The sequence below is a fragment of the Opisthocomus hoazin genome, chromosome 3 (assembly GCF_030867145.1).
Source record: "Opisthocomus hoazin isolate bOpiHoa1 chromosome 3, bOpiHoa1.hap1, whole genome shotgun sequence".
Classification (NCBI taxonomy): domain Eukaryota; kingdom Metazoa; phylum Chordata; class Aves; order Opisthocomiformes; family Opisthocomidae; genus Opisthocomus; species Opisthocomus hoazin.
In genome coordinates, this window is record NC_134416.1 from 80,131,716 (window position 1) to 80,152,897 (window position 21,182).

At 43.9% G+C, this 21,182-nt stretch overlaps 1 protein-coding gene across 5 annotated transcripts in view; it reads left to right on the top strand.

Annotated features, from left to right (window-relative positions):
* Nucleotides 1-21,182, top strand: part of GRB10 (growth factor receptor bound protein 10) — a 149,826-nt gene that overhangs the window by 7,248 nt on the left and 121,396 nt on the right. Inside the window, exon 1 of one of the 5 annotated variants that reach the window (XM_075416754.1) lies at nt 16,381-16,536. The exons of the other annotated variants lie outside the window; for them this stretch is intronic. The gene's annotated coding sequence lies outside the window, so the exon portion shown is untranslated. Of the gene's footprint in view, nt 1-16,380; nt 16,537-21,182 lie in introns of those variants that run through there. 5 annotated transcript variants of the gene reach the window in all.

The window sequence follows — 21,182 nt, forward strand, 5'->3', positions numbered from 1 at the left end:
GAGGAGCTTTTATTATGTCAAAGCACAAGTGTGGAATTAAACTTCAAGGAGCTGGAAAAGCTAAAAATTCAGAAGCTTGTGATATTTTTGTCTTGTGCCAAATCCTTTCTTAAAAGGCCTGCTTTTCCTTCTGGCTCAAATGTATTAAAGTCCATTTAGGAGAATGTTAAGGGAGAAATATGTATTGCAAGGCCATTGATTCTTCCCGAATTAATGTCTTGTGGGTGATCATTCTTCATTCTAATAGCTGCTCGTGCTGACATCACCCGAGATGTCAGGGGATTATCTCAGAACTCAGGCCTTGATATTTTGCAGAACAATGGCTCAAGTGCTGGCAGATGCTTTCTTGGTGGGTCAGGTTGCTTTTGTTTTTCCTGTCCAGCTCTAACTGTGATGTTCCAGTTACTGTACTTGGTCACAGCAAGGAGTGTAGTAAACAGTTTCCAAGAGAAGGATATCTGTGCAGCACAATTGTGAGGACAAAGTACTACTTGCCACTAAATCCTGTGCTAGAGGCAGATTTGCCATCAGCATCTACACGCTAGGCATAGGATGCATGCATTTTTAATACTTTGCGAAAAAGCTCACCAGCTTTAGTGTTAAGTCTTTTGTGTTGTATTGTGATGAAATATTTCATTCCAGGAATCCTGAAGTCTGAAAAGTTAAGGCCAAACGTGGGGTTTTTTTGGGGGTGGGTTGGTTTGTTTGTTGACTGTGGGTTGTTTTTTTTTTTGTTCTTCCTCCCTGGCTGCTGGGCACCTAGCTTTAGTTTTTGTTTTTAAGTGATGGTTCTTCATGAAGGCCCTGTAAGGGGAAAGCAATCAAAATAGCACATTATTATGCTCTAGAAATTATCAAAATAGAATGTCACAGATTATGCATGATTTTCATGAGCTGATAACTTTTGATAGTCTTTACTGGTAGGCTATTATAACATTACCCATCATCATGACATTTAACATTTGCAAGGTTTCAGAAGAGGCATTGTGGGTTGTTTTTTTTTTTTTTTCTAAAAGGCTTCAGGAGAAGGGATTCTATGAGATGAGCCGTAGGAGTGCAGAGCAAATGCTATTTGGGTTGCTGGCATCTTTGATGTGTGCTCAGGCTTGTTTTGCATTCAGCGTGCATTTTTTTTGTTCTAGAGCTGATGCTAAAAAGGTCAGGAGAAATCTCTGTGGAGTTTCTTGTTCGCAAAGGTGGATCACATTGTTAACACATGGTAAGTCAGAGGAGCATTGCGAAGAATGTTGCAGCTGATGCTGTGCATGACAGGATGAGTTTAGGTGTGTGATGGCGCTTGCAGTACCTGATTGAGTTGTCGCTGGGTAACTTCCCTCCCCAGAGTCCTGTGGAAAGCAGCACTGCTGATACAGCCTTTGTTGGGAGAATGGCATAGCAAAGTGTCTTGCTAGCCGTAGCTAATTTTGGTAAATGTGTAATTTGTCCTGCTTTGCTCGCAAGTGGTTCAGCTCTGCTTACCAGGAGCAGGAGAAGTCCTCGTGAGTGTTTGGAAAAGTGAAGTAAATGAAGGAGTCCTGTAACAACCTGACTTTTGGTTTTTCTTGTATTCATCTCTGAGAACTTCTTGACCCCTTCATGTCCAACAGTCCAAATTTTCCTTACAAGCTTTACTCCCTGGTGTCTCTCATTTAGAGTTCAGGTGAGCTAAGGTGACACTTCGGTAGGTGACATGAAGTAGCCGATCAGGTCAATTTGGTAATGCCCGATCGAGTTTTGGGCAGTCAGCTAGTGTGCAGCTGTCAGCGATACAAGTCACTGTTTCCTTTTTTGGAGTGCTGAAATATAAATTTCTGTTGTGAAAAATCTGCAGATGTGAAGAGGCTCGAGAAGCTTCTCCCTTGGAAAAGAGGCAGGTCTTCATTTCTCGAAAGATGTGGGCCATGCTAAGAGCTCGCTGCTACCGAAAGCTAATGTCGCTTTTGTCAGAATGTTTGGGCCTCTTACCTCAGGCCAGCTTGGTCAAACACGTGCTCATGGCTGACTCTCTAATTGGGTGGAAAGGTGTCCTGCGTACCTGTTTTTTTCCTGATTTGGTTCTCTTCAGGGTTAGAGGATGGGATCAGCTCTTGGAAGTATGCAGTGGGGTGGCTGAGGAGAGGTCCCCTTCTAGGGAAAGAAAGGGGAAGAAATGGGAAAGAGGGGAACGGGTCCCGTCTCCTTTTGGTGGTTGCTAACTGCTGGGCCAGGGAAGCCTGCTGATTTTTCTGAAGACCCAACGTAGGGTTTTTTCCTGCGCATTCCAACAAATGTAATGGAGCTACACAAGCAAGCAAGCTAAATAAAAGACCTGGCTTTGCAGAGCGTCTCCAGAGCCTGCCTGCTTTTGCAAGGTTTACCTGTTGAAGGGAGTTTTCTACAATTTGTGTTGCAGGGGGTTTAGGGAAAAGAACTTGTGTGGACCTTGTGTCTGATCCGTATGCTGCCCTGAAATGTGAATCTAAGCGACAGTGTCTTTATTCATAGGTGTCTTTTTTTTTAAATAAGGAAAGGGACGTGTGTTTTTAAAATGAAAACTAAATATGTCAGTGCTAGGTGGGGTTTTTTATTGGTCAAGTCAGCTGTAAAAAATGTTACTATTGCTCTTGTACATTTAAAAAAGGGAAAAAAAAGTAGCAGCTTCACAGTTTCAGAAGGTTATGAAAGGTATGTGTAGCTGCATCTTATTGTATGATAGTCATGAACCAAAGCAACTGAGGAAGTAACTGGTAATAAATCCATCATTATTCATATTATGAGAAATGCTGTGAGGACTTACGACAGCACTATGAGGAACACTGGAGATTTGGTTGACTTGCCCTGAAATGTTGTGGTAAAACGTAACTTGTTTCAGGCCAGTTGACGGCTGAAATGTGTTTTCCTGGAATGTCTCAGCTGTTCCCAGTCTCACGGTCCCAGAGCTGCCTGCGAGCTGGTTCAGCCACGCCGCTCTGACCGAGATGGGTTTCTATAGCCAAAGACAAATAAAGGGATTAGAGATGACTGTCTTGTGTCTACTAGGAAATGGTCTTGATGGCTTTAGGGCAGATCTTGCCCATAAACTTCTGTGGCTCAAGGGGGCTGCCTTGGGTAGAGCTGCAAATGTCTCAGCCTTGCTAAGGCTAGTATGCTTTAGCCTGAAAAAAACCCCACCACCCTGCAAACTGAAACCCAAAGGAAGTCCTTTAGTAATTTTGGTTGTGATTCTTGCCTGTGGTAAATACAGAATCACTTTTGGGGCAAGGTGATGTGTCATGGCTTTCCTTTGTTTTACCAAACAGAGCTTGAGAAGACCTGGAGTTTGGGTTCTTGGGTTCTGGACCGCAAAGCAGTGACTGGCATATCTCTTCAGAAACATTTCTGGTTGTTTTTTTCCATAATTTTAACACAATAAAGGTTGAGCTAATTGATTAGCTCAGACTTTCTGGCTGGCTACCAGCTCCATTATACGTGAACTCTTGGGTGGACTGAAGAAATCTTTTCCGAGCCTTTATTACAGGGGTCTGCTGCTGTCTGAAATCAAGTTCTGCCTTCTGCAAAGTCATTTGGAGAGTGGCAAAACACGTATTAAATGTTCTTCCTATCCCCTGTGTTTTGCTTCAAGTGCTCTCTGCTAGCAGTTGAATGAAGTTCAGGTTTTATAACAAATGTTACTCAAAATGCTTAAATTGCTTTATATAGCTGTGTTAGGTTTTTTGGCTATTGAGGTGAAGGAAGTAATGAATGAGAAAGAAGTGATTTTATGGGTGGACCAACATGGTTGCATACAAATGCTAAATTTCTTTCTCTTCTTGGGATATCTGGCCAACTTGTATGCTTGACTTCAGCCATGTCATATCTGTACTGACTTTGGCAGTGATTCAGAGAAGATTCATCAAGCCAGAGAATCATCTGTGGGATTTGTTATTTATTTATTTTTTAAAGTGTGTGCGGACTGAAGCTTTCTTCCTGTGTGCAACTGTGGCTTGTCTAAAGTCAACGTTTGAGTACGGATCTACATTCAAGCTGTGTGGTGGGAGTGAATTTTTGCATGAACCTATAGTTGAGCCATAAATGGTTGAGCTGTGCAGGCAGCGATGCTTTCATCCAGTAGCTGGACTTGGTTCCCCTCTTCCTGCCAGTATCCTCTAACTCTGTGAAGCCGAGCGAGGCAGCGTGTGCTTTGTGTGAGGAGCTTGCGAGCTCTTGCAAATCCTGTCTCACGTTGCGGAAAGAGTAGAGGTTCCCGAAGCGTCTTTCTCTCCTCGCTCGCCTGTCCTGAGGTCAGGGCTGCCTCCCCGCAGCTCGCTCGGCTGCAGCATCGCTCTCTGCTCCCAGCAGCCCTGTGGCCATGCTGTCTGCCCTCCCCCCTGCCCAAACACCCCGTTTCTCTGTGGGGGTCGGTGGGCTGTGTGCATCTTGGGGCTGTGACTGCTGCCAGGCGTCCTCAGCGGTGACTGAGCCTGGGGAGCTGGAGGTGAGACACAGGCGTGGTGAAGGAGGAGAGGGAAGTGCCTGGAGAAGGTGTGCCAAAAGGGAGGTTGTCTTGCTGCGAGAGCAGCTTGCCGCTGGCACCTTGCGCTGTGTGAGCGTGCGGTGCTGATGCTGTGAGTCCAGGCAGGGTCTCGTGGTAGAGACTGTGTCTGTGGTACAGAGTTTCTGGAGTGTCTTACGGATATTGAAGACTTGCTTGTGAAAGATCTTTGAGCTTTGGTGTAGTTCAGTGGTATGCTGGCATTTGGTATAGGCTTTGTAATTGGTCTGTATGTCAAGCTGACTTATTTACATGGCGTGGGAAGATGAGGGGAAAAGGTGAAAGGAAGAATGTGTTGCTTCTCATGGTCAGGGTGACAAACGTCCTTCTGCAGGTCAGGATTAGGGCATCATCAGCATGGTTTCCTTAGTGCAGACTGGATTGCAAATTTTTTTTTTATCAGTTAAGATGACTTTGTATCACGGCTGTAATATCTCTAATGATTTGTCTGGTCAGTGAAGAAATAACAGGATTTGTATAAACTAAAGCAGAGCAGCCCAAAGAAGTAGCTATATCCTAAAACCAACCTAACTTGTAAAGCTTTGAATGACGATGTCACATTCCACCAAGGAGCACTGCGAAGTCTCCTTGCTCTTTCACATCCTGTAAGAAAGGATTGAGCCATCTGAGTCTTGTGGAGGAAAGTCTGAATACAGAATAAAGATGTAAAATTTAATTAAGAATGTAAAATTACCCTGGATTTTGGATGCAAAGGAATGTGAACTAAAAATGGTTTTTGGCTTTTTATTGTGACACTGTAAAAGAAGATTAGACGCCATTCCAGTCTGCATTTGAGGATCTGATTGACCTTCTCGGAGTGACTTCTCTGCTCGTGTGTGTGTTTTTGCAGTGGTGGAAAGGGAGGGGAGAGGGAAAGCTGTTTTAAAGAAGAGAATTTGGCAGACATGGTAAGAGCCTAGAAGAGAAGGGCAGTATTTACACAAGTTTCAACTTTAATTGACTCGATTTCCAAGCCAGCTAATGCCCTCACTTCTCAGCAGTGTGAAAGGATAAAGAATCATTGATTACCGTAGTCATGTGGGTATTTCTAGTGTGATGGAGGGAGAAGGCAAAGCAGGCATCTCCCTCCCCACCCCTCCGGTGAAGACAATGTGATGCGTGGGGGCCAGGCCAGGGGAGAGCCTTAGCTCACTGCGTGGCACAGTCATGGCTCTGAAAATGCACACAACTGATTATCTTTTTGGAGTAATTCTAACACTTTCTTGGAGCTGCTGTTTGGGCAGGGGGTGGTTTGGGGGGGGGGTGTCTGCGTGGGAGAAGCTGGTTTTTGGGGACAGTGTTTTGTGCATATGATGGCTGTATTGCTCTGCATTCGCTTTTACGTCCTAGCTTGTGGAAATTGAATTCACTGAAATGATGCTTGTCTCCTCAAAGGTGGAGGAAGCGTTAGGGACAAGGAAAAAATTGGGAGAGAACCGAGTATTTGTACCACAATGCACACTAAACATCCCACTTGTGATACAGGTAGCTAATTTGCATCTAGAACTTGGCTTGACTTCAGTCCTGGCCTAAATCACAAGTATTGCTTATGAGTAGATGTTTATTTGCCATGTCCTTTGGTCTGGTGGCCGTTTGGATGACTGGGGCTTCCAGGGTTTACCACACAGTGAGGTGCCTCAGCAGAAATGCTTCTGCTCTGAATGAAAACGGTGGCATGACTGAACTCCATGAAATGCCAACTCCTGCCCAACTGTCTTGACTTAAAATGTCTACACTTGTTGATTTTGTTTTTTTAAAAATTACTTTATTTTCTCTTCTTTTTCGTTTCCCAGCTCTGTCACTCTTTAGAAGTGACTAGTGCTCTGCCTTTGTGGACCGTCAGCCTCCTGCTCCAAGCTCCTGGCATCTGTAGTCAGAAAGATGCAAAGTGGGGAGCGGACAGTCGTTCCTGATAGTGAGGGAGGGGCACTGGTGCTAATCCTGTAAATCCACAGTGGGTCCCTCCCATGCGTAGAAACCTGATCTTAAGTCTTAGATCCTGCTGTTGCTGTGATATTTACATATAATTCCTACTTCTTAAAACAACAGGGGGTCAGATCTAGTCAGATTTAAGGAAAACTGCGTGAACGAGCCTTGCAAATATTTATCCCTGCATCAGTGTCCTACTCTGGGATACTCAAGAAAAGACAGCAAATGACTGTCTTTTTGACAGACAGTATGATATAAAGCAAATGTAATTCCAAAGCCTCCCTTAAGCCTCTGTGGCATGCTTAAATATCTTCCAGTTGCATGGTTAAAGGCTGAAGTAAGTCTCATACCCAGGAGTAGGAGATTGGGAGATTTGCGATATGCACCGTCCCTGGCTACTTCCATTGATGCAAATCATGGAGGCAAAATTGCGGTGTGTGGGGAGGGGAACGGGAAAGAGAAAATTGGCTGAATAAAATGGGAATGGTTGCAGTTATGTCTAATCAGAGTTCGTTTTCTGTAAATACTGCTGGAGATTTTACGTAGTGAGAACAAATGCAAACGCAGTTTGGAATATGCTGGTGGGTACAGCTCAATGCTGACAATCTGTGAGCTAAAAAAAATTGAAGGGATTGAGGTTTTGAGTTGTTTTTCCCGAAACCTCTAGAGACGCTTGCTACTGCGTAAGTGCTAATGCCCAGCTGTAGAATGACAGGGTTGCACCTTATGGCACGGACTTCAGTTAATTCTGCTGGGGTAACCATGTGTAGATGATTCTGTTGATGCTCTTCCGGAAGAAGGTATTTCAACACTATTTGTACCCTTCAAATACATGACAGCCACTGAAACCTTAAGATTGATCTGCAGCTCGTAGGTTGTGGCTAAGCATATAAAAAATATTGAATACGTTAGAGTCAAAGCGGTGTTTCTACTGTTTGTCCTGCAGAGTGAGACTCGAGAGCAGAATTCTTAGCGCTGCTCTCCAGAGGGTGTTGGTCACACGCCTCTGTAGTCAGGTTCTGGTTTGTTTGTAGTGTTTGGATGTAGCTGGATCCTTGTACCAACAGAGGTGAGTACATGGGTTAGACTTTTTAGAAAGATATTTTGACACGTAAGGTTTGCAGAGGATTGTTCTTGGTTTTTTTTAAGACATTTTGGCTCTGAAGACTACAGTTGGCATGCAGATTGTACTCTCGTTTTGGGTAATGTCCTCATAAGAAAGAGAGGAGACAGTGCATCTGTGTCAAGCATATTTTTCCTGCAGCAGAGTCCTAGATCTGGAGAGGATGCTTTAGAGAGGTCAGATAGTCAATGAAAAGCTGGAGTATAGTTTTTTTTTTAATGGCAGTTTGGTGACAGTGGTGGGGAAACTCCACGTACTCCCCAGACAGTCTGTCTGTTGACTCGTTGGTTTTTTTCCCTTCTAGCAATTTTGACTTGGTATTTTTCTTTCCTCTTTCCCCAGTGCTCTCACACCACGCCCTCGCTGCCACTCCACCCAGTAATGTTTTCCTAAATCTTCTTTTTTGCTTTTTAAACATTTCTGTTTCTTTTGAAAGTTGTGGACATGAGAACAGACTCTTCCTCCTTCCTTTGCAGCAGGCTTTCATATATTTGAAAGATATCATCATGACCCTTGCTTTCTTTTCTTCCGGTTAAGCTCCAGTTCATTCTGTTTTTTTCTTTTTTTCCTCCCAGATGTCATGTTTTTCTAATTCTGTGATGTTCCTAGTGCTTTGGCTTGGATTCTTTCCAGTTGATCTTCTCTGAAATTTGCTGAAGACTGGATACAGCGTCGTGCTGGAAGCATTATCAGCCACGAGTAGAACAGAACTGTTGCTTCACGATTCTCACATATGTTCCTCTATACATTCCTATATGATATTTGCCTCTCAACAAAGAATTTTCCAGTTTCTAAAACTTGCTTTGAATTCAGTCTTCCAGCAAGCTGGCAGCTTTAAGTTAGCAGCTTCCCTGAATTTAATGTGTCTCATTTTCTTCTTCGTTATCTAGATCATTAGTATTAGAACAGTGTGGAACCAAGGCAGATCTCTCTAAAGGTTATTCAGTATGTCAGGCTTTTTGTGAGTCTTTCCAGTTTTTTTTTTTTGACTCTGAGCAAATGGTAAGTTAGTGCAGTTACCTAGTTGCCTTCAAACCTGCCATAAAATGACTGTATGCATTGATAAATGAATGACAAAATTTTCTTAAATTTTCATAAGAATGCAGTTTGAATCTTTTGACATAGTTTTGATAATGTCAAGATTCAGTGTCTACTGCTTCTATGTTTTTAAAGTATGTTATTCTGCTATAGTAGGAAGTTGAGTTGGTTTGACCTGGCTTATCCACGAATAATCAGTTTTTGTTGAGTTGGATCTCTTATTTTCTTCCCAGTGCAAGCAGCTGGATTTAACGGCAATCCATGTGCAAATAAGCAACAACTATCATTCTTCAGATGGTTCTTTTCACTCCTTTCCCCTCCCACTTCTTTAGGATATCACTGTTTGCTATTCTTCAGCCTCTGTTACCTTGTCAATCCTCTATGAACTCTCAAAAATAACTGCTACTGGTTTGAAGCTTGAAGAAAAACTCAAACTGTTCAACATGTTCATGACCTAATTTGATGAAAACCAGCTAATTTGAGAGAAAGTTGATTCATCTAAGTGGTGTCTGATCCGTGCTTTCCTTTTTTCTTTTCTCTTTCCTATTATCACTAGTATTGAGGTTTTTTTTGTTTTGGCTTTGTAACTTGTAGCTTTCTTGAGAAAGTGATGAGTGGACCTTTCCCTTAATTCCACAGCAATGAAATAATGATTATAGAATGAATTTTTGGTATTTTTGATGTCTCTTACGTCACCTTCACTTATTTCAGTATTGCAATAATTGTCTTTGGGCTATTGCTCTTCTAGTGGAGTGCACATGAAAGGACTTTGCTTGACCTCTTTAACTAGCAAGGGAGAAGAACTAACTGTTGCTTGCTTTTGGTCATTTATGGGCAACAGCAAAACATAAACTTCTTGGGTCTGAGGATTAACTGGAAGCCAGTTAAAAACTGGAGATGAGAGACAACAAACAGTCAGTGGCAGAAAGCTCTCTTCAAATACAAAGGCAAGTTGTTTCACCCAGAGTCAACGCATTGAAACAGTTAATGGGCAGATGCCAGGAGACTGAATCTTCACCTCAGCTGGTTTTGTCAGAATTGGGTTTGAGAACACCATTCAGTTGGTGCCCCTGATCAGCTCAGCTGTAATTCAGAAGCCACGCTAAGGTTTTACGTGTGGTGCTTCTGCTGCCGTCTGAGACTAGAGCAGTTTAAAATAGAAAGTACTGAAATAGACTGATGAACCCCGAATGGCTAGATAATCATATGATAAAGTAGAGGCTTGGTCCTATGTCACCAGCAGATCTAGGAGCATGTTGGATAAGGGGATGTTTGCAGAGTGGAGGTAGCGAACAATGCTAATACTGTTCACAAAATAAGAAGCCTTCAGAAAAGGAACGTACAGTTTCAAGAACAGATGGTCTAGTGGTAATAGAGACTAATGAATTTTTGTTGGCTGGCAGCCGTCTTTCAGGTTAGGATCTTCTCTTGAAAGCTCTTGCATAGCGTTGTCTTACTTTCTGCAAAGTACTTGATAAAAAGGGCAGAGTGAACTCCTCACGGGAGCTTGTTCTTCCTGGTCTAGCAAAAATGAGGTTCCAGTGAAAGCACAAGGTAAGGGGCAGCCAGCTCGTGGAGGCAGGTGGGCTTTGGAGCAGCCTGTGGCTATTTCAGATTTTGTTTTGCTCTCTGTGCTCCCAAATTAGCATGCTGCGGGACGGTTGTCACCTCTTTGATGGAAGGTGGGAAGACTGACTTGGAAACATGCACAAGTCTTGCTTTGATTGTCTCTTATTTCTTCTGCAAAAGAAGCATATTGTTTGTGAGACAGAGCTTACATAATCCTCCTTCTGTGTGTGTGTAAACATATTTAACACAGGCCTTTTGTTGCTTAACTAGTTTAAATTTATCCATAGTGTGTGTGCAGTGTGGAAGGGGACGGAAGAGATGTGAATTACAGGATGCATTCTGGACTTCTGCTCTCCTCCAGTGCTCCAGAACTTGTACGGACTCACAACAAGCAAAACGGAGGTGAAATAATCCCAGTCTTCTCTTCTGTACGTGCGCTACCCTGCTAAGGGCAATCTGACTGTGTCTTTCTTGAACTAATCAGTGGTACTGCAACCCTCGCTCTGTCCTTGCTGGGTTGATTCTTCTGTCACACAGTAGCTGGTAGAGAGGCTTTAAATGCAGAATTAGCGTATAAGCCTGTGCCATTTTTGGCCAGCTGTTAGTGTTTAAAGTCCTTAAAGTCACCCACTAAAGACAACTCAGAAGAACAAAAGTCGGCCTGGATATGTGGCGTGTGTGTTCTTGTTTGATATCGGAATTCCTGGTATGGCCAGGGACACATGCCAGCTTTGGCAGTACAGGGCACAGTTCAGATACTTAAGTACTATACTAAAAATAACGGGACTATTTTAGACTGGGACCCAATTAGGGAGAGAATAACTTGTTGCTCTGGAACCAGTAATCTGAAGTAGCAGGCAGGCTGCAATGTGCAAGTAAACTCGTCTGTTTTGCTTGCGAAGTTGCCAGTTTTGATGCTGCTTCCTCACTGTGTTCCTTAGATGCTTTTCCAGAGGCTAAAAAATAAAAAAATCCCCTGTTCTTAAGGCAGACTTCATGTGTTTTATATATATATATAGTTCAGATTTTGATATTGCAGTGTTTAACAGCATTACAGCTCCTGATCCTCCCACAGGGGCTCAGGAGATTCCTAGAAGGCAGGACGAGCGGTGCGGTGCCCTCCCCGTTGTCGCAGCGAGCAAGCTTCGCCCTGCCTTGCCTGCGGGATGTGGGCAGCGAGGATGGATCTGGGCAGCCAAGGAGCAGAGAGGCTGCTGTGATAACGGTCCCTTTTCCCCTGGTTTGCCGAAGGGAGTACAGTTCCTCAGATCTGCTGCTGCTGCTTGCTTCCTGTTGTCAAGAAATGCAGTAAAAATGCACGTCTAAGCACCTGAAACAAAGCATTACTTCACACTTCAGTAGTTTCTTTCTGGTTTTGTATTTGGTGGTGCTGCTTGCTGCCACCTTTTATTAGATCGCTCGGATTTCAGTGAAGTGAGTTGCAGGAATCTGAATTTCTCCATGCGCAGGGTGTGTGGGGCGGCGGGGAAGGAGCAGGCACGCTCTGGCATCCAAATCCTTTGGTCTTGGAGGGTCTTTCAAGTGGTGGGCTGCGTTTGGTCCAGATTCTCTGCTGCTCATCAGAGCAGGGTTGTGGATGAGGGAGCACTTTATGGAGCCTTACACAAATGCTGTGTTGGACAGACTTGTGCTAATGCTCAAGATGAAAGCTGAATGCACCTAAAACTTCTATTTTTATAGACGTTTTCTAGCGTGCTATTTTGAGAACATGAAAAAGCCAGAATCTTTTTGGTGTTGTGACTCTCATGCTATTTTAAAAGTAACTTTTCGTTTTATTCACAATGAGAAGCTGAGAAGAGGTGTTCAGCTGTGGTCTCTTAACAGCTTTCAGTATGGTGTTGGGCTTATGTTGTGATTTTGGGAGGACTTAATCTGATTTGTGCAGGAAGCTTCATGTTCTTTGAAATCTTTGATTTTGATTTGCTCTTGTCCTGGTCTGAAACGTAAAGGAAGAGACTTACTAGATGCCCATTATAAAACCGGCGCCTTTCATACTTGGTGCTGAGAGATATTGCATCCTGGATGTAGTAAATTCCCTTGGAGGTAGCGGGAGAGGCACCCTGGCGAAGCGGTTCGTGTTTTGTGTTGTAGACAGCCAGCATTTAGGCATGTGCTTGTCAGCTTGCAAGCTCCATGGATTCTACCTTCTGCATGCTGCAGCAGCCTGTGGGACTTGCTGTTAAAAGTAAACGTTACATGGAGGATGCCTAGCAACTGTAGTTCTCAGGTCTGTGCCAAACCGTGAAAGGTGCGAATCTGTTAAACCGATGCAGTGTTTTCTGCAGGATGCAGCGTGGTGGGGCTGAGGCTGCGTGTCTGGACTTCTCTGGTGCAGCTGTCCCTCCAGTTCTCCTTCGCCATCCCAGTTAGGTCAATGTCTAGTGCCCACAATTCACAGCCAGGAATATTAATTTTTTTAAGAACATTAATAATGTTAATTTGAATTGCGGTCTTAGTTGATGTGAACAGGCTGCCTTAATGAGCCTAGCTGAGGGGCAAGTAGCCCTCTGTCCTGCTGTCTCTGGTGGGGAACGTGTCCTGGAGCAGAGGGACCTGGGGCCAGCAGCTGGGAACAGAGAGGTCTTGAATGCAGAGCGTGTGGCTCAGAAACCCACCTTCTGCCTGTGCCTGGGCCCGGGGCCTGCTGGGTGACCTCAAAACCTTTTCCAGCTGTCTTGGTTTCTCTGAAAATGGAGTTGTTACGGGGCTCCTTGGGGGGGAAAAAGGGCAATAATCTGCCTAAGGGTGAGCATTGTTTTGGCTGTTCCTCTCGATAAGTGTAGCTGCAGTGGATCAGGCTACAGGTTAAGCAAGGACGGTGTAATGTGTCTCTGGGCCGTTGGTAGCAGTTGCGTAGGTGGAAGGCCTGCAAGGAGTCTTCCTCTGCTTTTAGGCCCTTCTGCTTCATGGTGAGCTGTGCTGGAGTTCTCCGGAGTGTGCCTCTCCATTACTATAGTCGCTGTCCCTTGAAGAGCTTTCTCCGGTGCTTAGCCAAAGTTGTTATTTTAACACGTTGATAGGTTCACTTACCCTGTGGGAGTGATTTTCATGTTTCCTGTCCACTTCAGATCTCTTACCTACCCCTTTCTTTTGGGAGGGAGTGGGCATTTGCTGGACACTTCATGCGTGTCCCCCACAAGAGGCTAGATGTCTGTCCTCGCTCAGCTGTCGCTCTTCTCCATGCCGAATGATCCAGGTCTGTTAGTTGCTGCTTTAGGAATTCCTCTTCTCTGTACTCTAATTCTGTTTTATGCTTTTAGTGTCATAGCAAGCTCATGGTTTTCAAGAAGTGGGTGTGCCCTGGGTTTAATGACTTGTCATGATTCTGCTTTGCTTGTGGCAGTTCCTTAACTCTTAATACTGTATCTCCTTGTGGGTATTGTCTGCCTTTTTTCCTTCCCCTATTCCCCCCCCCAATGCTTTCAAACAAGAATTCAGATTCCTGACACTCACTTCAGCAGTACACACAGGCAGGATTATTTATCTTTTTGCGTGTTGGCTTGAGTTTGTGGAAATTGAATCAGTGTTGCCCTTTTGGTTGCCAGTTTGCTTGTGATGGGGAGATTGTTCCACTGTGCTTTGCGTGAAGCTTCGGCTCTGACTGAACATGTCATCCTGCCAGCAAACTTTGTGTCACCTCCCTGTTTGTCATGTTCCAGAGGGCTTATGGATATGTTGTAAAGAATGGCTACTACAGTCATTCTCGAGACCTCTTCTATTGAAAAAATGCTCTGTGTTTTCCTGTCTTTATTTCTTGTCCTTCAGCTGGGCGTTAAGGGAGGAAGCACTTCTGCAAACTACAGCAGCTCAGGCTCTTTGAAGAGTCACTAGTTAGGGATGATGTCCAAATGTGTCTTTGTCCATAGAGTATCATAAACCTTGGGTAGGTTTCAGTCATAACTTCTGCAAAAGGTGCATTGACCCTTCCTCATGCCATCTTATTTATTATTCATGTCTGTGTTACCTAATTCTAATTAGTTCTTTTGGTAAAGTCATCACTTCCTGATTTTTCAGTTGCCTGGGTTTACCTTGAACTCACTTCTGAAAACTGATCTAACTGACTGTCCTTCATGCTACATCCAAATCGATTTAGGTGTGACAGGGTATATACAGCAGTCAGTAGCTTGGTGGTTTGATGTGTTCCTTCACAAATCTTGGCTCAGTTCTTTCTGTTCTAGCAACTTATTACAGTCTTTTAATGCTCTTGTTAAAGTGTCATCTGTCAGCAGTTTTTTAGTGTATATGGTGCCTGGGGAACTTTTGGAGGTTGGCTTGCTGATTTGTTTTTAATTATTTTTTTAATGAACAAACATAACATCTCGTAAGAAACTAAACCATAAATGGTCCTTATCTTTTCTTCCTGTCCAGAAACCTTGAAGACGTTTGTAGGTGAGGTGAGAGGGGAAGGTAACTCCATTTCCTGTATTTTGCAGCAGAACCGATAGCGGATGCCATTTCTGGTCTGGTCTTTGGGTTCAGCCTTATGTCCAGGTTCACTCTGGGCCTTTCTTTGGAGGTAACCGTAAACGTGAAACTGATCTTTACTGTCCTGACTCCTGGGGTTTTTGCCTTAGGTTATAAGGAGTGCCTGTTGCAGCATCAGTACATCCTGCATTTCTTTGCTGAGCTTGAGTGTCCGTCCTCTACGTTGCCTGCTCTCAGGTTACTGGGACACCAAGTTAGCATCTTTGAGTACGCTTGGCAGAACAAAGTTAGAGGAATGTGCTGCTTGGTTAGAGTATCTAGTCTGAGTTCTGTTTTCACGCCTGAGCAAGAAGTCTCAGGCAAGCCTCCCACCAGCGAAGGGAAAGGCCTGGGAAGCTCTTCTGTACCTTTCGCAATGTTCCTAGCACATAATGAAATGCCGCTTTCTTGTCTGGTCTGAGAACTTGTTTATGAAACCTAATATTGCGCTGTGAAACTCAACACTTCGCTTCTTACTACTACAGCCTGAGCGATGCTCAATGAGGTGGACAGGGTGCTTTGTGTATCAGCTGTTTCAGGCGTCGTGAAGTCTAAATACAGCGCTTCCTTAGCTGGCACTTGGGAGCTTCACCCGCTCCCGGGGAGGGGAAAGAAATCTCGGTCTCACAGCACAAGCCTGTAGCAGATGCATCCTCTAAAAAAAATAAATAAAACAGCTGAGTCATTCGTTCGTTCTTTCTTCCATGCTGCTGGCCAATCCCAATACCCTTGTATTTCACACAGGAGGGAGAAGGCAGACAATACTGTGTTTTATTACTCATACCCTGCAGGACACTATCTTCACGAAATACGGGTGGCGTCTGCCTGTCTCCACTTCATGAGAAAGATTAACAACAATTAAGGTCAGCAATTAAGGTTGTGAAAACCTTTGAATAACTGCAACATCTGCTCTTATACTAGAATAAATAAAATAAAGCTGGAGCTCTAATTGCCAACAGAGTACTTGCTCATATCTGTTTTGTAATTGCAGGCTTGTGAAATTCATGCTGTTAACTGGTCCCTCACCGACCAGCATGAGTGACGAATGGTTGGTGGAAGCAGTAGTTTGGCCAAGGGCTGTGTGCCGAAACCAAGGTTGCAGGGTGAGAAGTGGAAATCCTGTGTAAAACTTGGGGCGCCATGAACCTTGCCGCAGCGGTGAGGTGGCTCCCGAGGCAGCTGTGGGATGTGGTTGGCCCCGTGCCTCAGGCATGGCCATCGACCCCCTCAACTTCCCAGTCCATTTCAGTGTCAAATAAAACCGGTTTTCCTGAACTGCTGTTGGCTCTAACTGGGTTTGCTCTTGCTTTGAGACAGAATAGGGTTGTTGAGAGGTAATTTACTGTGTCTCAACTGACTGTTTTTTCCTCAAGCTTCTTAAATTTGATGGCAAGAGAGCACCTTGGTGTGTACCAGGAGAGATGTTTCTAGAAGAAGGCGTTGAGGCAGCACTGGAAAGAACAGACGTACACTAGCAAAAGGTCCACGTGCATTGTATCAGGAAAAACAAATTAAAGAGAATGTCCTGAATTTCACTTTAGGAGCATTCATTCAGATAAAGCCGTTTTGGTGTAAAGGAATGTTCTACTATGAACGGAAGAAACTATTTCAGTTGGGAGGGACCTGTAATGATCATCCAGTCCAACTGCCTGACTGCTTCCAGCCTGACCAAAGGTTAAAGCATATGATTAAGGGCATTGTCCAGATGCCTCTCAAACACTGACAGGCTTGGGGCATCGAGCTCTCTAGGAAGCCTGCTTCAGCGTTTGACCACCCTCTCGGTAAAGGAAATGTTTCTGAATATCTGGTCTGAACCTCCTCTGATGCAGCTTTGAACCATTCCCACAGATCCTGTCACTGGATACCAGGGAGGGGGTTTCCAGTAAGTAGGAATTACATATTTACTTAATTTTGTCTGACTATACAGGACGGTTTCTTAACTTTGCTAATCATTTGCTCTGCAGATGTGTTGTACCTCTATTCCAGAGAGTGAAAACTTCAGTGCTGCTTGAGTGCTGGGACGTGGAGCCTAGTCCTTTTTGGCACATGTGGCCTCTACAGAGGGAACGGTTTGTGGTTTGACTTGGTGCAAAAGTGGAGTGATTCTGCTTGTTCCAGGGCTTTTTTTTGTGTTTAAAAACGTATCTCATGAGGCATTAAATCTTAAAAGGCTTGACCCGCTTGACAGAGATGTGTATCAAAAGACTGTTAGGGATCTACCATCAGTCTGGTAGAAAACAGCTGTGCCTTTCTGTCCCTTGGACCATGGGAGAAATTCGGGTGTCTTGTTCCTTGGTTTGCTCAGTATTTCTCCTTCCCCACCTACTGGTAGTGGTTTTCTACTACGTTGCATTCCTTTGTTCTAGCTGCAAGATCTTCTCTGGCCAGTGCTGCTACTTGCTGTCATGGGAAGAATTGTATCCATATTACTTTTGCTGCTTGCTTCACCATTCAGAGTGGTCGTACTGAGACTGACCAGAGTGCTGTGTTGGGCAGCGTGGTGTTGCATTTCAGCAGGATCAGAGCATGAGGGCACACCAGTAGTTTAGGACACAATACTGGGAAGTCTTACAACTGGGAGCTTCTCTGGGGACCACAGCTATCTTCCCTGCTGCAGAGAGAAGAGCGCTTCTTCTCTACGGGGCTGCCTTCTCAGTCCTTGCTCTTGAGAGGCATCCGGCTTCAATGAACTTCTGCTTCTGTCTTGTGTTTTGGAGGGAAAGTTTTTGGGTTTATATAATGAAGATGTTCTCAGTTAAATGAGGCAGTCCTCATGAAAATTGTGCTGCTTGTTTTAGGGTATTGACTTATACGAGTTATTTGCCTAGGAAAGATGTATAGGCAAAGATTTTGCAGAAAACAAATGTGATTGGTTTCCAAGCCATAGTGTAATTTACCTAAGACCAACAATATTGTAAAGAGGAGAGAATATCAGACGTCGGTGGCAAATCCTGTGGTACTGCTGCCCATTTGAAAGAGGGAGGGGGAATATTACAAGCTAGGGATTGCTGAGATCTGTAAGCATCAGAGCCTTAGGTGAAGAAATATTCGCCCTTTTCCAATGACAGCAAGTAGCATGAAAGCCTGTGGTAAGTGTTTGTGTAAATGAGGCAGTTGCGTGAAGTCAGCTCTTCATGCAGAACTGGGCTTTAGTAAAATGGTGCTGCTAATTAGCAAGGCTGAAATGAAATGAAAATAGAGGCTTTTCTGGTGTGTCTGTCAAATTGATTGTATTAAGGATGAGTGAATGCTTTTGTAGATCAAAATACAAAGGAACAAAAACTCTTCTGAATTTTTATTTCGTCCATTAACAGTAGCAATCAGAATTTTCAAATTTCTGATATTCAGAGAGGCTTTTGCAAGAGAGCTTATCTGCGGCTTTTTTTGATAAATTTTTTGTTTTATTACACTGTAGTGTATTTTGGGAAGGAGAGAACTTTTTGGAAGAGCAAAGCATGACCAAAATCCCTGCCTCAAACAGCAAAAGAAATTCAGGAAAGAGAACTGAGCTAGGTATTTATTTTTACTTTTTGTGTGAGGTGGAGCATTCACAATGCTGAGTTCTGCCATGCTGGCTGAAGGAGTTCTTTTTTTTGCGTTCTGTCCTGACGCTAAGGAAGCTCTTCATCTGCTTACCGAGTTCATATATGCATATGTAAGTGTGTGTGTATGTGTGTAATATATGGATGTGTGCACACACACAGAGTGAAGTTAAACCCTGAAAGTTGCTGGGAGAAGCTGAATCTTTGTCAGGATCAACTTCTGCAGTACAGAGACTTAAAGTCTGGGCGTACTGTGGGACTGGTCTGGCGTGATGGTCACCCTTGTCCAGAGGTTCTGCGAGCTAGAAGTTAGTGCTGTATGCTGGGGAGGGATTCTGCTGGCTGGTTTTCTGCTGCTGGATCGTGGATGTCTGCATCTGAGCCAGTTTCCTAAATTCCATTTGGAGTCAGCGGAGAGAACCAGGTGCTCCAGTGGCGTGCTTCGCTGAATCGTGTAGGTTGGAAGGGGCCTCTTGAGATCTAGTCCAAACCTCAGCTTTCTCTGACCTCCTCTGGATAGCTGCCATGGAATGAGCAGAACTGCATGTCAGGAGTGCCTCTTTCTCCTTGCTGACTGATGTGGCAGTGCAGGGGTGTGCACTTCCCCAGCACCCTATACACATACCACCACAGAGGGTATGAGACTTCCTTCGTATCCTGTAGTGGAGTTGTGGTCAGCTCTGCATGTAGCCTGGTTGTTGATTTGTTGCTGTGGGCAATGTACTGCAGGCCTGTAAAACGATGTTGTGTACGGGGATGCTTATGTGCTGTCTTCTCCCTCCTTTGCACTGCTGCCAGTACCAGTTGGACAACCTTGGGGTGGGAGAATGCAGATGGGACTTGTGTGTGGGTTCCAGGCTTGGAGTACAGGTGTTCTGTGGGTTAAAACACGTCGGTACCTAGGGAAGGCACTTTGGCTCCAGATGTAGCCTGCACCCTGTGAGAACAAATGTTCGCCTTCAGCGGCTCCGTAGTCTGAAGGTTAACCTGGGATGTTTCTCATTCAACACATATCTAGTTAACCTTCAGTGCTGGTGACATTCACTGTTTCATGCTTCTGTTAAATAGTCTTATAAGGCCTGAAACAACAGATTTCCTTTATGGCACCCTGCAAGAACAGGGAAGTAGCTCTTAATGTAGGTGGCTTGGCAAAATACTCTAGTCAAGTATTTGGCCTGCTACCCAGCCTTCGATATGTAATCTTTGGGTGCTGCCAAAATACCATTCTAATTAAGTTGACATAGTCTATGAAGCCTGGGTGGCATTACTTCAGTTTTCTTTGCTGTGCTTTCCAACACTGCATTTTGAAAGGGTTGATGGAAGCTGGGACACTTGCAACCTCACCGGAGTCTTCATTAATCTGGGATTTCAGTCACCTTATGACCTTCAGGATCAAAGGAAGAAGTATTCTCTTTCTTCTTCTCTCTGCAGGTGCAAGTTAATAGCAATAAATAAATGTACGCTAATGCACATGGAACATGTGATCAGTTGGCCAGACTTCAGCTTTCCGTTGAACATTAACACATTAACTCTTCTACAAAATATTAACCTATTCTGTAAGCTTTTCTGTTTTGTTTACACTTGGTTGGAAAAGCCATGCTCTGTTTGTCCCAGGGTGGTGTATTTGCAAGTAGGTCAACATACTTGCTTTTAAGATGTCAGCTTGAAACTGTTTTTCAAAGGCTGAAAAGCATAAGGGGGGTAAGAAAGACTTTTGCATTTCTTATCTCCTTTTATTTATTTATTTATTTATTTATTTATTTATTTGAAATTCCTGGCCTGTATTCAAGAAGAGAGCACCAGTAACCTTTTGGTTGTGTCCTGGAAGTCAGTTAGGCGCTGCTGCAGCAGCACTGATTGCCTGCTGCTAACCGTAAGTCACCCGTGGATTTGGAGCTTGTGTGTTGCATAATACCAGCAAATGCATCCGAGATTACAGACTGGTCTCTTTGCTCTAAGAGGAGATTGTTGTGATTTGTTAGTAAGGCAGTGTTAAAATACATGTGAGGTATCTGACATCAGTATCTTAAAACTTCAAGTAGTTTTTTGCAGTTGAGTGTACTCTGGCACTGCATTGCACAGGAGTGAATGAGGGCAACCTCCAAAACGTGTACTCCAGGCTGGACTGGCACAATTTTTATGTTCCAGTCAGCGAAGGGTGTATGGACAGCTTTAGGTTTCTTTGGGTTATCCTTTGCACTTCTTGCACTTCTTTACCATATGCCTCTTGAACAGATGAGATTTTGTCTCAAGGGGAACATGGTGTTTGGAGTTGCCTCCTTGTACTCTTTGCAACTAGAAGCAGAGTTGGCCGTCATCTGCTTGCTCGGGGTTGATGTAGTCCAGGGCTTACTTGCATGGTTGGGTTACTCGTGGCTTTAATGAGTTATCACTTATCAGCAATACTGTGGTAACTCCTGCCCTGCTGTGCATGAGAGGTAAAACAGGTTTGCTTGTTTATTTTTGCTACTTACTACTATTACTTGCTCCTTTGCTACATTTCAGCTGATTTGTGGTGTCTATGTCTTAATTGTTTGAGTAGTTGAATTCTTTAGAATAAGCTGTATTTGGGGCTATGTCACTGCAAAATTCTTTGGAGGGTGAATTAATGTACTGTTGATACTGGGGAATGCATCTCTGCTCACAGCGTGTGGTTTTTTTGGTGTTTTTTTTTTTTTTAGAGGCTAAGCAGAAAGGCTTTCTTTTGAGCGTTCTTACCATGTGAACAAGAGGTACATTGAGAATAACCTGCGCACTTAAGCGTACCTCTTATGGTATCTCAAAAAGATACCATCTTAGTGAGTAGCCTGTTGTTTGAATTGAAATGTCTAAACTTGCCTTCCAGCTTCAACTGTTTATATGGTATTAGACAATGTAAATAAACCAGTGCTTATTCACTAGCATAAATTATAGATAACTATAAAAGCCTGTGTCAAATGATTTGCTTTAAAAACATGAACCTTGCTGTCTAAATAAAAGCTTTTGA